Source organism: Mytilus galloprovincialis, chromosome 13 (assembly GCF_965363235.1).
Source record: "Mytilus galloprovincialis chromosome 13, xbMytGall1.hap1.1, whole genome shotgun sequence".
Lineage (NCBI taxonomy): Eukaryota > Metazoa > Mollusca > Bivalvia > Mytilida > Mytilidae > Mytilus > Mytilus galloprovincialis.
Window position 1 is genome coordinate 10,777,027 of NC_134850.1, and position 12,951 is coordinate 10,789,977.

The 12,951-nt window shown below is 33.8% G+C and overlaps 2 long non-coding RNA genes across 2 annotated transcripts; one reads left to right on the forward strand and one right to left on the reverse strand.

Annotated features, from left to right (window-relative positions):
• Positions 1 to 4,731: 4,731 nt before the first annotated feature.
• LOC143056646 (uncharacterized) lies at positions 4,732 to 6,610 on the forward strand. Its single transcript, XR_012972437.1, has 2 exons — positions 4,732 to 4,861; positions 5,689 to 6,610. It is a non-coding gene; the product is annotated as an uncharacterized LOC143056646 (long non-coding RNA).
• An 809-nt stretch (positions 6,611 to 7,419) lies between these two features.
• LOC143056645 (uncharacterized) lies at positions 7,420 to 11,587 on the reverse strand. Its single transcript, XR_012972436.1, has 2 exons — positions 11,362 to 11,587; positions 7,420 to 8,873 (listed from the first exon to the last, which is right to left on the reverse strand). It is a non-coding gene; the product is annotated as an uncharacterized LOC143056645 (long non-coding RNA).
• Between the last annotated feature and the right edge of the window lie 1,364 nt (positions 11,588 to 12,951).

Consider the following 12,951-nt stretch of genomic DNA (forward strand, 5'->3'; position numbering starts at 1 on the left):
GTGAACTAAAAGAGTAGTTACAAAAACGATGGCGATTTTGCAACGACGTTGCTACCACGTGACTAGGAACAATCGGTCATACGATATCACGTGATGTAATAATCGATCAGTTGCTAAAGGAGATCCCTTTGTTTCACCTATTTTAATTTACTTTGCATTATGTTTGAAAATTATATTGTAATTATTCTGCTCATTTTGGGCGCCGTGATTGGCAAAAAAAATGTTTGTTTGTTGTTTTTCTTTGCTACCAAGTGATAACACTGGTTGTATAGTGTCTTTTGTATGGAGTTTGTTAAACACGGCGCGGGACGTTTCCGCTTTTTCATAAGACATTTGCGCTTTATTTTTTGGACACTTGCGCTTCAAATCATAGGATGTTTGCGCTTTTTAAAAAAGGACTTTTGCGCTTTTGTAATATTTGTTTTTATTACTTCCCTCCTCTTTTATCCGGGGATTACATTCCGTTTTCTCTATCGTTGACTTTGAATTTTGATGTCCAACGAACTAACTAATGACACATACATAATACGACTATAGGTAAAAAGCGCAAATGTCCGATCAATTTATTACAGGTGAATCAAAATTTAAAGCGCAAATGTCCATAGTATTTGAAGCGCAAATGTCCTATCGTTTTACAGGTAAAAAAGCGCAAACGTCCTATGCCCGTTAAAGGGCAGTTAAACAAGGATCCATACTTGGTGACCAATCAGAAAGGAGAAGGTTCACGAAGGGTTAAATTTTGCCGAATTATGTTTTAAGTGATAACACTGGTTACGTATTGTCTAAAAAAAACACTATTCAAGCAGACGTCGAAACTCGCGTACAGAAAATAGTTTGTTGGTATGGAATGGGAAAATAATGAATAGGTGAACTCTCAAATTCATTGTACTGTATAGAATAAATCCGATATAGTTTCGGAAACATTTCAGAAATAAAGTGATAGCTTAGAAATAGAACCAGCGCAGTCTACACAGCAACATCGGAATGAGGAGAAAGTTAACAAAGGCTCAGAAATAAATGTGCACTTAGTTAGGACGAAATAAATTTAACTTATCTACATGTAGTCCCCGTTACAGTCTAACTAATGCCAGCCCGAAGTATCCACTTGCATCCACGAACGCAAGAGGATACTTGTGGCTGGATTTAGGCAGACTAGTCTCGTTACATATTTTTTTAATTTCCATTCTGAAGTTATATTCTTGAAATTTACAAGCAAACAACTCATTAAAAGTCCGTGACTCCACTATAGATGTTTAATCGATGCTTTGATGAAAGTAAATCCAGAAAAAAACGCTTCAAAAGCAAACAAATTATAAAAAGATCGTTGCTTTAACCTATATTATTCATACGGCAGGAAAAGAAAGAAAAAAACAACCTATAAACCAAGCGATATCTTAAAACCATTTAGATTTTATATTCATGTTAATTTGTACTTTGGTACTCGGGGATGGGTGTGTTTTTTTGTGTTTTAAGTTTGACATAATTTACAAGTACAGATGATGAAGAACGTACCATTTCATAAAGTGGAAAGACGATTATCTGAAGTTGCATTTTGCGGGAGGGGCATATTGCTCACATATACAGGCGTCGGAAAAAGTCCTTTGTTTATTGGCAGTCTTTTAAGTTTTTATAACAAGTATACAAGTAAAAAATTGAGAATGGAAATGGGGAATGTGTCAATGAGACAACAACCCGACCATAGAGAATACAACATCCGAAGGCCACCAATGGGTCTTCGATGCAGCGAGAAAAACCCGCACCCGGAGTCGTCCTTCAGCTTGCCCCTAAACATATATGACCTGAATTAAACTGATTGAACGATAATGTCTTCATCATATGAATATCAGACACAATCCCTCCTGTTACGGGTTTAGTATTATACCATCATAAAATATATCAGTGTTTATACTGTAAACGTAATGTGCGAATCCTGAAATGTCACTTTCACTATATCCGTGATGAATTTCTTATGCAGAATGATAAATAAACAGACGACAAAATCATGATGTTTGTATAAAATAAGAAATAATATGCAATATGTACTGTTTTTATAAATTCATAATAGAGGTATTTGATGCGGACGGGTTCTAATCGCGCCAACAGTCATCCAGAATAAAAATTGATACACAAATTGATAAATATTAAGACTATAGTTACTAACAGCACTGTTGACAAGCAGATGATGGTGTCTGAAGTTACCACCATCCCAATATGGCGGAGGGGAAAACCCCCTAAATTTTTTCCCTCTTAATTTCTTTGTTTTTACATAAATGAGGCTAACATTACTCAGCCATCGGTTGGTTGTTAACATTTGCAATGAGTCTGTAAAATATTAACCGTACACAGTGCAGTTGTCCGCTACTGAGAAAATTTAACACAATAAAAATGCGTTGATGAAGGTAACTCCAAGATGGGATGGTGGTAACTATCGATCAAAATAGTTTGGAGATGATGGTAACTTTTATATTACATGAGTTATTTTCCAGTCATACAGTGTTTAACATCACTATACATGAAATGAAACACAATAACCCATTTTAACTGAAACCAATATATTGGAGTATAGACCAGTACTACCACAAAAGACAAAAATGTGTCAGAAAAACAAATTAAAATGTTTATCAAAATGAAACTTTCTTTAATGCAACAATTTCGCAAACAGTGTTGTAATGATACCAATTATATAATTATGTAACTTCATTTTCCCTTATTTCTTTAAAAGTGTGATTTGTTCCAACTTGCTTATTTCTTTAAGTTTATATAATATGCCAGTGTCTCTTGCATATATTCTGCTATTTAGATCTTAAACCAAAATTAATCAAAATACTGACGTTCTGAACATCGGATGACTGCAAGTTCTTGTGGATGGCCAATAGCACCTTGCCACAAAAAAAAATCACATCTCTATATATGAAACTAAGTTAATGTACACAGATTTTTTTTCTGAGACAAGTTCGTGCGTGGATGATGAATAAATGATAGGTAAATCAACCTCACCACAATAACTATTATATTGTAGTGATACAAATCAGTATACACTGGTCATGGTTTGTTGTTATATATTATATTCATATAACAGTTAAATAAAAAAAGAGAATGGAAATGGGGAATGTGTCAAAGAGACAACAACCCTACTATAGAACAGACAATAGCAGAAGGTCACCAATAGGTCTTTAATGCAGCGTGAAACTCCCGCACCAGAAGGCGTTCTTCAACTGGCCCCTTAACAAATATCTATACGAGTACAGTGATAATGGACACCATACTAAACTCCGAATTATACACAAAGAAACTACATGTATATATAGTTTTCATCCATTCGAATATCATTATATTTTACTTGTGTTAATTGTGAATTAATTATTTAGAAACGTGCAACTAATAGTACAACTAAATTTTCGTGTGGCATTGACGAGGGGGGGGGGGGGAGTATAAGTAGCATAACCTCAATATGGAACGCTTTATATGTTTTGAAGCGAAATCAAATCTATGAAAGATGCTCTTTCCATACATATACACATGCATTACACAAATATAAAGCCTTATTTGTCAGAAAGGAAGGGACAGAGGGTGGTGGTTAAAATTATGAGTGTCAATTTTAAGTTTTTTTCCTAACTGTGTATTGCTACCTCAGCATGACTGTCTTATACAAACTAAGGTTCATATACTTGTCACATTTATAACAGATAACTGTTTTGAATATGTATGAAAATGTTATGCTGGCAACTGGACGTTAAATAGTCATCCATCCAATTTTATAGTTCTTTAGAATATGTCTTCATCAACAAACTCAAAAACGGCATTTAGTTGCATTGTGCTATCTGTAGCTTGATTGAATAGTGGTACTTATTATACTCGGATATAATTATAAAATATTGTTTTAAAAAGTTACAATTTATTTTTCTGTCATAAAGGAGGTGGTATAATAAAATCTCGAGGCATTCTTTGATGTCATGAAATTATAGTATTCGTTATATTTCCCTTAAAATGTCTGTTTATCACATGGTAGCTTTTATCGACGAAATAAATATGGACCAGCATATTACCCAAATAGATATTATACACATTAACAACTTTGTGAAAATGCATCTTGTAGCTAAATATCATTTTTGTTAAAGCCTTGGCTCATATATGTTGAATCAAATATTAAGATCTAAATATCAGGCTATGATTGCAGTGTTTTCAATTTTTGCAGTTTTACACTAAATGCAAAAAGTTTGAAACCATATTGCATTTTTTTTAGACAATATCTGGTAGCTAAATATCATTTTTGTTAAAGCCTTGGCTCATATATGTTGAATCAAATATTAAGATCTAAATATCAGGCTATGATTGCAGTGTTTTCAATTTTTGCAGTTTTACACTAAATGCAAAAAGTTTGAAACCATATTGCATTTTTTTTAGACAATATCTGGTACTCAATTTACTAATTTCTCCCTTTAAATTATGTTCAATGGCAGAAAATTCAGTTTTTATTTGTCGAGAGAAAATTTCTAGATTTTAATCGAACCTCTCTTCTGTTACAAAATGACTTTTCTTATTTCATTTTCTTCAATACGCTCAGTATGTTCACATAATGCTCCTCAGTTTCAATCTGTCTTAACTCGCCTTTAAATAACGTGTGCTTAGTGGAGAAACAGAAAGCATGTTTTTTAAGTGTATTTGTTCGACACGGCCAGAGATCGAATATCCTGCCGCGAGGCGAGGCGAGATCCACACTACCCTATTCACAGTGTACAAGCGGACAGTGACACAAAACGGAAGTTGCTGATCTGTCCGACGGCGATCGGCTCGTTGTTTTTCAAAAAAATATAGAATATCAACACAAAGTGTCCCATAATGGATTGTTCAGCAGCTCAAGGTAAGTGAATAACTACAATGATGTATTTTTGACCATTTAAAGCTTATTTTATGCTTTTAGCATCAACCGTCTTTTTAAAATAACTCCTGATCATGAAGAGGGGTCAAAATTTTGCGATTTTTCGAGTCATAAATCTTAACAAAACTCCGAAAATTCAAACATTTTCAAGATTTTTAATCGATACATAGTTGAATAATCATATTCCGCATACACACACAAAAGTTTGGTTCATTTTTTTTTATTATATTGTCACAATTGAATCTTTTCTATTCAAAGTGTACTGTCCGCCTCGTTGCCACCGTATGTTTTCATACTGTCCGATTCGTTGGTCATATTCATGATCGATATCTTAAGCAAAAGTAAGATTGAAACATGCAATTTATCCACATTTAAACTTTATTCAACACAGATACTGTCTATGATTATATATGGAAAATATTTATAGATTATATATTCAGCTTGGATCTCGTGTCAATTAAAGGGGGACATTGGTCACTCTTCCAGAACCTTTACTCATGTCTGCTGCTCGTATTCATCGTTTGCGGACCTTGTTGTTAGATTCTCTACCGATATAATATTCTAATAAATGCATGGTGAATTCAGTACACATGTTCCCTATGACATGATCTTTCTAATTTAATGCAAAATTAGAGTTTTGATCTAATTTTACGGCCTAATGAACATAGAAAACGATAGTGCGAGTGGGGCATCCGTGTACTATGGTCACATTCTTGTTTAAAAGTTATTTTAAAACAACAGTAGATGATAGTGAGTGATGCAGCGCACTTAAGAACATCAATTAAATAATGTTTTGCTTATATTTTCAGATATACATGATGAGTACTAGTAATCCTTATAGTTGTACAACATGCTTGTTTTCGTGCAAAATATTTTCCGAAATAATAGACCACAATATAATTCGCCCTCCGGAACAAACACTTAAAATAAAGGTTTATATTCAAAATAAATGCATTCTTCAGACGAAAAACTTTTGTGTTATACCAAACCAACTACAAAAGGATGGTTATTACATACATAGTGACAATTATAAGGAAACTCTTAATATAGGAAAAACATGTGATCTTTTGGAAACAGCAAGCACTCTTTTTGAAATTGAAAATGATAACTCGCATGAAATTGGAAGCCCAGTTGCAAAAAGACAAAAAATCTCCACATCAACACCCCGCAAATCTGATATTTCTCATGACCTCAAGGAACAGACAGACGAGGAAATGGAAACTAAAGGAGACAAGAATAAATCATTTTTCGATATCGATGCAGATCTGTCGAGAGAACTTTTGGATCTTTCTATATCGGATGACAATTACATTGACTCTGATATTGAAGAAATGCGGCAATTGCTGCCAATACTTTTTGAAAAACTGAAAACAGTAATTCAAAAACATACTAGAGAAACGTATATTAAATGTTCATGTGCATGCATTAACAATGCTTTTTATATGTAATAATCAGTAACATTTTATAAATGTTGATATTTCCTAGGAAATCGGTCATGAATGTGGATAAATTGCATGTTTCAATCTTACTTTTGCCTAAGATATCGGTCATGAATATGACCAACGAATCGGACAGTATGAAAACATACGGTGGCAACGAGGCGGACAGTACACTTTGAATAGAAAAGATTCAATTGTGACAATATAATAAAAAAAAATGAACCAAACTTTTGTGTGTGTATGCGGAATATGATTATTCAACTATGTATCGATTAAAAATCTTGAAAATGTTTGAATTTTCGGAGTTTTGTTAAGATTTATGACTCGAAAAATCGCAAAATTTTGACCCCTCTTCATGATCAGGAGTTATTTTAAAAAGACGGTTGATGCTAAAAGCATAAAATAAGCTTTAAATGGTCAAAAATACATCATTGTAGTTATTCACTTACCTTGAGCTGCTGAACAATCCATTATGGGACACTTTGTGTTGATATTCTATATTTTTTTGAAAAACAACGAGCCGATCGCCGTCGGACAGATCAGCAACTTCCGTTTTGTGTCACTGTCCGCTTGTACACTGTGCTATTGCCTTTACCACATTCATGCAATTTAAACCATTCAATTGCGTCGTCAATTCTTTGTGGTTTTCTGAATTTAACCTCGCATGCAATACTTTGGTCTTGGAACCACTTTAAGAAATTTTCTTCTGCGAATATTTCAAACTTGTCAAAATATACATGTCTAGCTATTTTATAATTACATACCTCAATCTCCATTTCTGTTTCATAAGTACACAAACTTTCATTTAAACCAAATTTACCTCTACCCCTCCTCCTTTTAAAGGTTGTGATCGGATCAGGGATCTAGTGCATAAGTCGTAAGGTTTTCCCATATCTGACATTACAATGTATTAAAGAGCGATTTTACTGCTCTTGATTTCGAAAGTCAAATGTATTAAACTCAAATTTCTTTGCAGCGGAAAAATAATTTAACTGAAATTTTACAAACAACGCGAAGTATGAATAAGCCCGCTGCCACCAGTATTATAAAAATGTATCTACCAAGCGGAGTAGTAGAAAAGGCTGCAAAGTGAACTAAGAGTTCTAAATAAAACAATTTATTATGCAGGAATATTAATTTCAATACGTTCAAAGTTGACTAATTCACACAATTTGAATCAAGCCAAAGAACCTGCATAATGTCAGTGTTTAGACAAAAATATTAAATATCAATAAATGTATGCTTCAATATCAATAGAACAATTCCAAATTTAGGCGAGGGTTGATCAAAAAATGTTTCACGACAAAAACACCATCGTCAAGTAAAATGTGTTCACCGTATTATTACACTAATATTCCTGGAAGATGTGTAATTCAAAACTATAACAGCTTAACTCTAACTTCTTATTGAATCCATAAAGCCAAACGTGAAATGAATACGGCAGGAGAACGAAAAGCCGTTCTCTGGGACACTTTAATTTCAACTTCCCAAGTTTTTTACGTTGGAAACCAAAATGTCATTCTTACGGGCCATTTTTCGTACTTACATACACTTCGCGCATCTTGTATACACGTTATATTACACTGACAAATATGCATTAATCTTTCAATCAGTTAAATTAGGGGCGGGGGGTGGAGCTGGCATGTCAGTAACTGCTAGTAGTCCTTTGTTAATTTATGTATAATTATTATTTTGCTTAGTTCGTTTTGTTGCCTGTTCTGACATCGGACTTGGACTTCTATTAAACTGAGTTTTACTGTACGTATTGCTGTGTGTTTCTTTATTCTACATTGTCTAGAGGTATAGGGGGAGGGTTGAGATCTCACAAAACATGTTAAACCCCGCCGCATGTTTGCGCCTGTCTCAAGTCATGAGCCTCTGGCCTTTGTTAGTCTTGTTTGTTTTGTTTTAATTTTAGTTCATTTAAATATGTTTTGGAGTTAAGTGTGACGTCCATTTTCACTGAGCTAGTACACATTTTATTTAGGGCCATCCAAGGACCACCCTCTTTGACATTTTCCCCATTTCCACTCTCAATTTAATATTGTGAAAATGCTACGTTTAGCATTGTGTAGTAACTTATTTTAAACAATTCTATTTCGAAATTTTTACATACATAAAAGTTAAAGTGGAATACATAAAATGACTGCTTCATCAGTATATCTGAAGAATAGTGAATACTGAATCGTACGTATTGTACACATTCATCCCATCAAAGCGAGCTCTCACTGATAGACTGTCTCCTTTATTAAGTTGAGTTATTGTCATTGCAGCATTCGTTTCGTAGTCATCACCACCTCTTTTCGTAGCTCTTGCGAGTATGTCATACTTATTTTTATACAAAATTGCTAATGTTACTGGTGCTAATATTAGTGGTGATTTTGACGTCACAAAAAAAGACACGAAGTAGTATCCCGTTTTCTCGCAAGTAAATACTCCTCTGCTTGTCATGGTCGAAACGTTACGTACGCCATGCATGGCCTTTATAATTGTGAATGGTATTACTCCATTTTTAGACATTGTTTTTGAATCTGGAACCCATGCTGACAGAAAAGCTGCAATGTGATAAAATATTATAAAATTATCACTATTAAAATGCAACTTACCAATATTAAGATGACGACGCACTTTTTTTTATATACATTACCAACTGACCAAGTAACTAAAAGTCGACAACTACCTTCGATATCTAATTTCAAATTCATGAAGATCAGCCAATTTATTCTCTTCATAAAATTGCTTTGTATTTATATATTTATTGTTGTAAACTACTTTTAAGTTAGGTGTTTGATAACGCCCCATTCTTTATGGCCTGTCCCATTTCAGGAGCCTGTAATTCAGTGGTTGTGATGTCGTTGGTTTATGTCTGTCATAATTGTTTTTCGTAAATTGTTTTGTAAAGAAAAGGACGTTACCCAGCAGGAACTCAACGTTGAAATATGTTGATAATTGGTTGTAGCGTTGATCAACGTAAATACAACGTTGTATCAATGTCAAATCATGTCGTTGAATCTTTTTTCGTTTAAATTGTTTAACATTGTTCATTTCGTGGTCATTTATAACTGACTATACTGTATTTTAGTCTAGTAAAATCTTGTAATGATTTTCTTAGTTATTTTGTTGTTCAGTCACTAACTCATCAACTTCTTGCAATTCTCAAATGTTGCTCATTTCCTAACACAGTTCAACACATATCGCCCTTCGTACATATGCCAACTTTGCAGATCATAATGATAATCAATTAAGACCATTTTCGATGATCAATTATAATGTAGAAATTATACGAGATCAATGCATCAATTTTTTCAGCATGCCGAATATTACCGACTTCGATTTTTCAATTTATAATTTTTATAAGACTTAATATATCCCCAAATGTTAAAAACCATGTGTCTTTGTGCTGCTACTTTTGTTCGGCTGTTAATCTTATAATTGCACTTAAATACTTTTTAATTGTTCAGTCACTGACTGAATAATGACATTTGGGAATTATTAAAGTAGAAAGATCTCGTGTCACATAGAAAAAGAAAGATGCGACGGTTGTAAACGTAATGTGTGAAAGTGATTTTATTAATACAATTGAGAATGGTAACGGAGAATGTGTCAAAGAGACAACAACCCGACCAAAGAGCAGAAAAACAGCCTTATATAAAAAAAAAAAAAAAAAAAAAAAAAGAAGATGTGGTATGATTGCCAATGAGACAACTCTTCATAAGAGACCAAATGACACAGAAATTAACAACTATAGGTCACCGTACGGCCTTCAACAATGAGCAAAGTCCGTACCGCATAGTCAGCTAAAAAAAGGCTCCGAAATGACAAATGTAAAACACGTAAACGGGAAAACTAACGGCCTAATTTATGTACACAAAAAATGAACGAAAAACAAATATGTAACACATCAACAAACGACAACCACTGAATTAGGCTACCGACGGTTCTTCGACACAACGAGAAAATCCGGCACCCGGAGGAGACTACAGCTGGCCACATTAACAAAAATATGTACTAGTTCAGAGAAAATTGTCATCACAATAAACTCCGGAACATATAAATAAAAAAAAATCATACAAGACTAATAAAGGCCAGAGGTCCTGATTTTGGACAGGCGAAAATTGTGGCAGACTTAAACATGTATTGTGAGATATGAACCATCCCCATATACCGCGAGCGAGTGTATAATAAACAGACAGAATAGGTAACAGAAGAAACAAAATGACAATATTATATATTTATAAACTTTATAAACCATTTGTACCTTTTCTATTTAGACATCGGATAGCAACTAAGTTATTCCCAAATTGCACGTATTTTAAGCTAAATTTTACTTCTTTCGGTTGCTCTTACTTGACTGAATTCAAGAATGTCATACCACAGGATAGGTAACCTGTCGTATAATTATAAACATCGGAGTCAAAAGTCAGTAATATGAATATCGTCAATTGCCATGTAAAGACTTAAAAAATATATGATTTAAACATGTACTGGTCTATTGAATTTATCAGAAAAGCAATTTTAAAGTTTAATATTGTAAAAAAAAAAAAAACACTAGAAAATTTGTTTTCAAATAAAAAAGGAATTAGAGGATAGGAAAACTAATATTTGTATGCGTTATAATCGTCTTTGTAATAACATAAGCAACACGACAGGTGCTACATTTGAGCAGGATCAGCTTACCCTTCTGGACCACCTGAAATCACCCCCAGATTTGAATGGGGTTCGTGTTGTTGCTGTACCCCTATTTGTGACATTTTGTTCACGCATCATTGTCAATATAATGAAATTTGATGCGACTGTCGTACAAGTGAGAGGTTTAGCGCTATAAAACCAGGTTCAATCCACCATTTTCTACATTTGAAAATGCCTGTACCAAGTCAGGAATATGACAGTTGTTGTCCATTCGTTTGGTATGTTTTAGCATTTGATTTTGCCATTTGAATAGGGACTTTCCGTTATGAATTTTCCTCGGAGTTGTATTTTGTAATTTTACTTTTTATCTTAAATGCATTAAATGGCTTACTTTAGGAGCAATACAAGTCTTACCTCTAGTATCAATCTTTGCTTTCAGAGTTTTGATTTCGCTTTCCAGGCCATCAATTGTTCGTTTTAATTCTGGATACAAATCAAAAACAGATTCTGTCGTCTGACATCTTACAGCTGCAAGAAAAAATACTATCAAAAATTGAACCTTCATTTTTTTCCTGTACTATTGCAACAAATGAACACTTTCTAGTGGCTTGTTATCAGGTCTCAATTTTTTATACGGCTAACTACTGCTATTTCCTTTGTATGTCCGTTATGTAAATTATTTATATTTACTTGTACTTGATAGTTAAAATTGAAGAAAAGCCAATGTTTGATTGTTCTTTTGTAGCAGGTTTATATATAATTTATCATATCTAGTTTTTCTGTTTGCCAAAATTAATATCCAACTACAGACAAAAAAAAACCACCTTTCTATCGCATTAGCCATTCATGCCTCCAAAATTTGTACCTTTCAACCAGGTAACGTGTTGTAATACTCTGTTTCGCCGAACGATCGAGAAAAACATATTTGCTTAACTTCTCTCGAATAGAATTGTTAAGGATCGCCTTTATTTTGCGTGCTCCCTTAAGCAATTGACCCGACCCAGAATCGAAAATCTGAAAACACAATCAAATGTCCCTTCAAAAAAAATGTATGCAGAGAACTAAGCCTCCTTCCCCCACCAATTATGTCTATATTAGAATCTAAATAGAAACGATTTTTTTCTATAGGAATTATCTTCCAAATATGTCATCAAGTATGCTATCAAATAAGCTATGGTTTTGAAGCTAAAAGGTCATTTGTTGGTCCTTAAATCACTCGATACATGTATTATGAATATATATACTTCAGATGTTTGACAGATATCCGTCGGTCATTCGTCTAAACTCGACGATGCCGTTCCTCCATCTGAGGATAGAAGAAGAGAAGTGGATTCACCTAAGGATTGCCGATTGGTCCGTCTGTCAGATAGCGGTAACAATTGGAATTTTGTAATATATCTGCCGTTGGACAATTTTATTTTTCACGATTATCAATGGCATAAATCCAATTAAAAACAAGCAGGCCAGTTATTGTTACCCTGAATATCAAAAACAAAGGGAAGGGGCATCCATATGGCCGTTTTTGTGGTCATAGAAAAATAAAGTTTATTTAGCATCACTCGATTCAAATTTACTCATAGCAAAGAGAAATGCATAACACCAAGGAATTCCTTGGTTTGGTATGCTCATACTTTTCAATACAAAATATAACTAAAAGTTAGAAAATGTTATAATGTAGACATGGTCTGAGGCCATGGATACTGTCGATGATTGCGGGAACGTAAAGCGTAACTATATGTGCCGTCGCCACTAAATATATGAATTCGCGTATCTATCATGTCTATATAGAATATTGTAACTATGATTATGCTTACGTTTGAATAGAAAATTGAACTGTATAGTAGTATTTTATTGAGAGTTAACCTAGTTTTATCACAACGCGAAGTACACAACTCAAAATCTAACATTGGTGCCGTGACCAGGATGTCGAGGATTTCGGGAACGTAAAGTTTAACTATATGTGCTGTCGCCACTAACTATATGACGTCGCGTTTCTATGTAGAA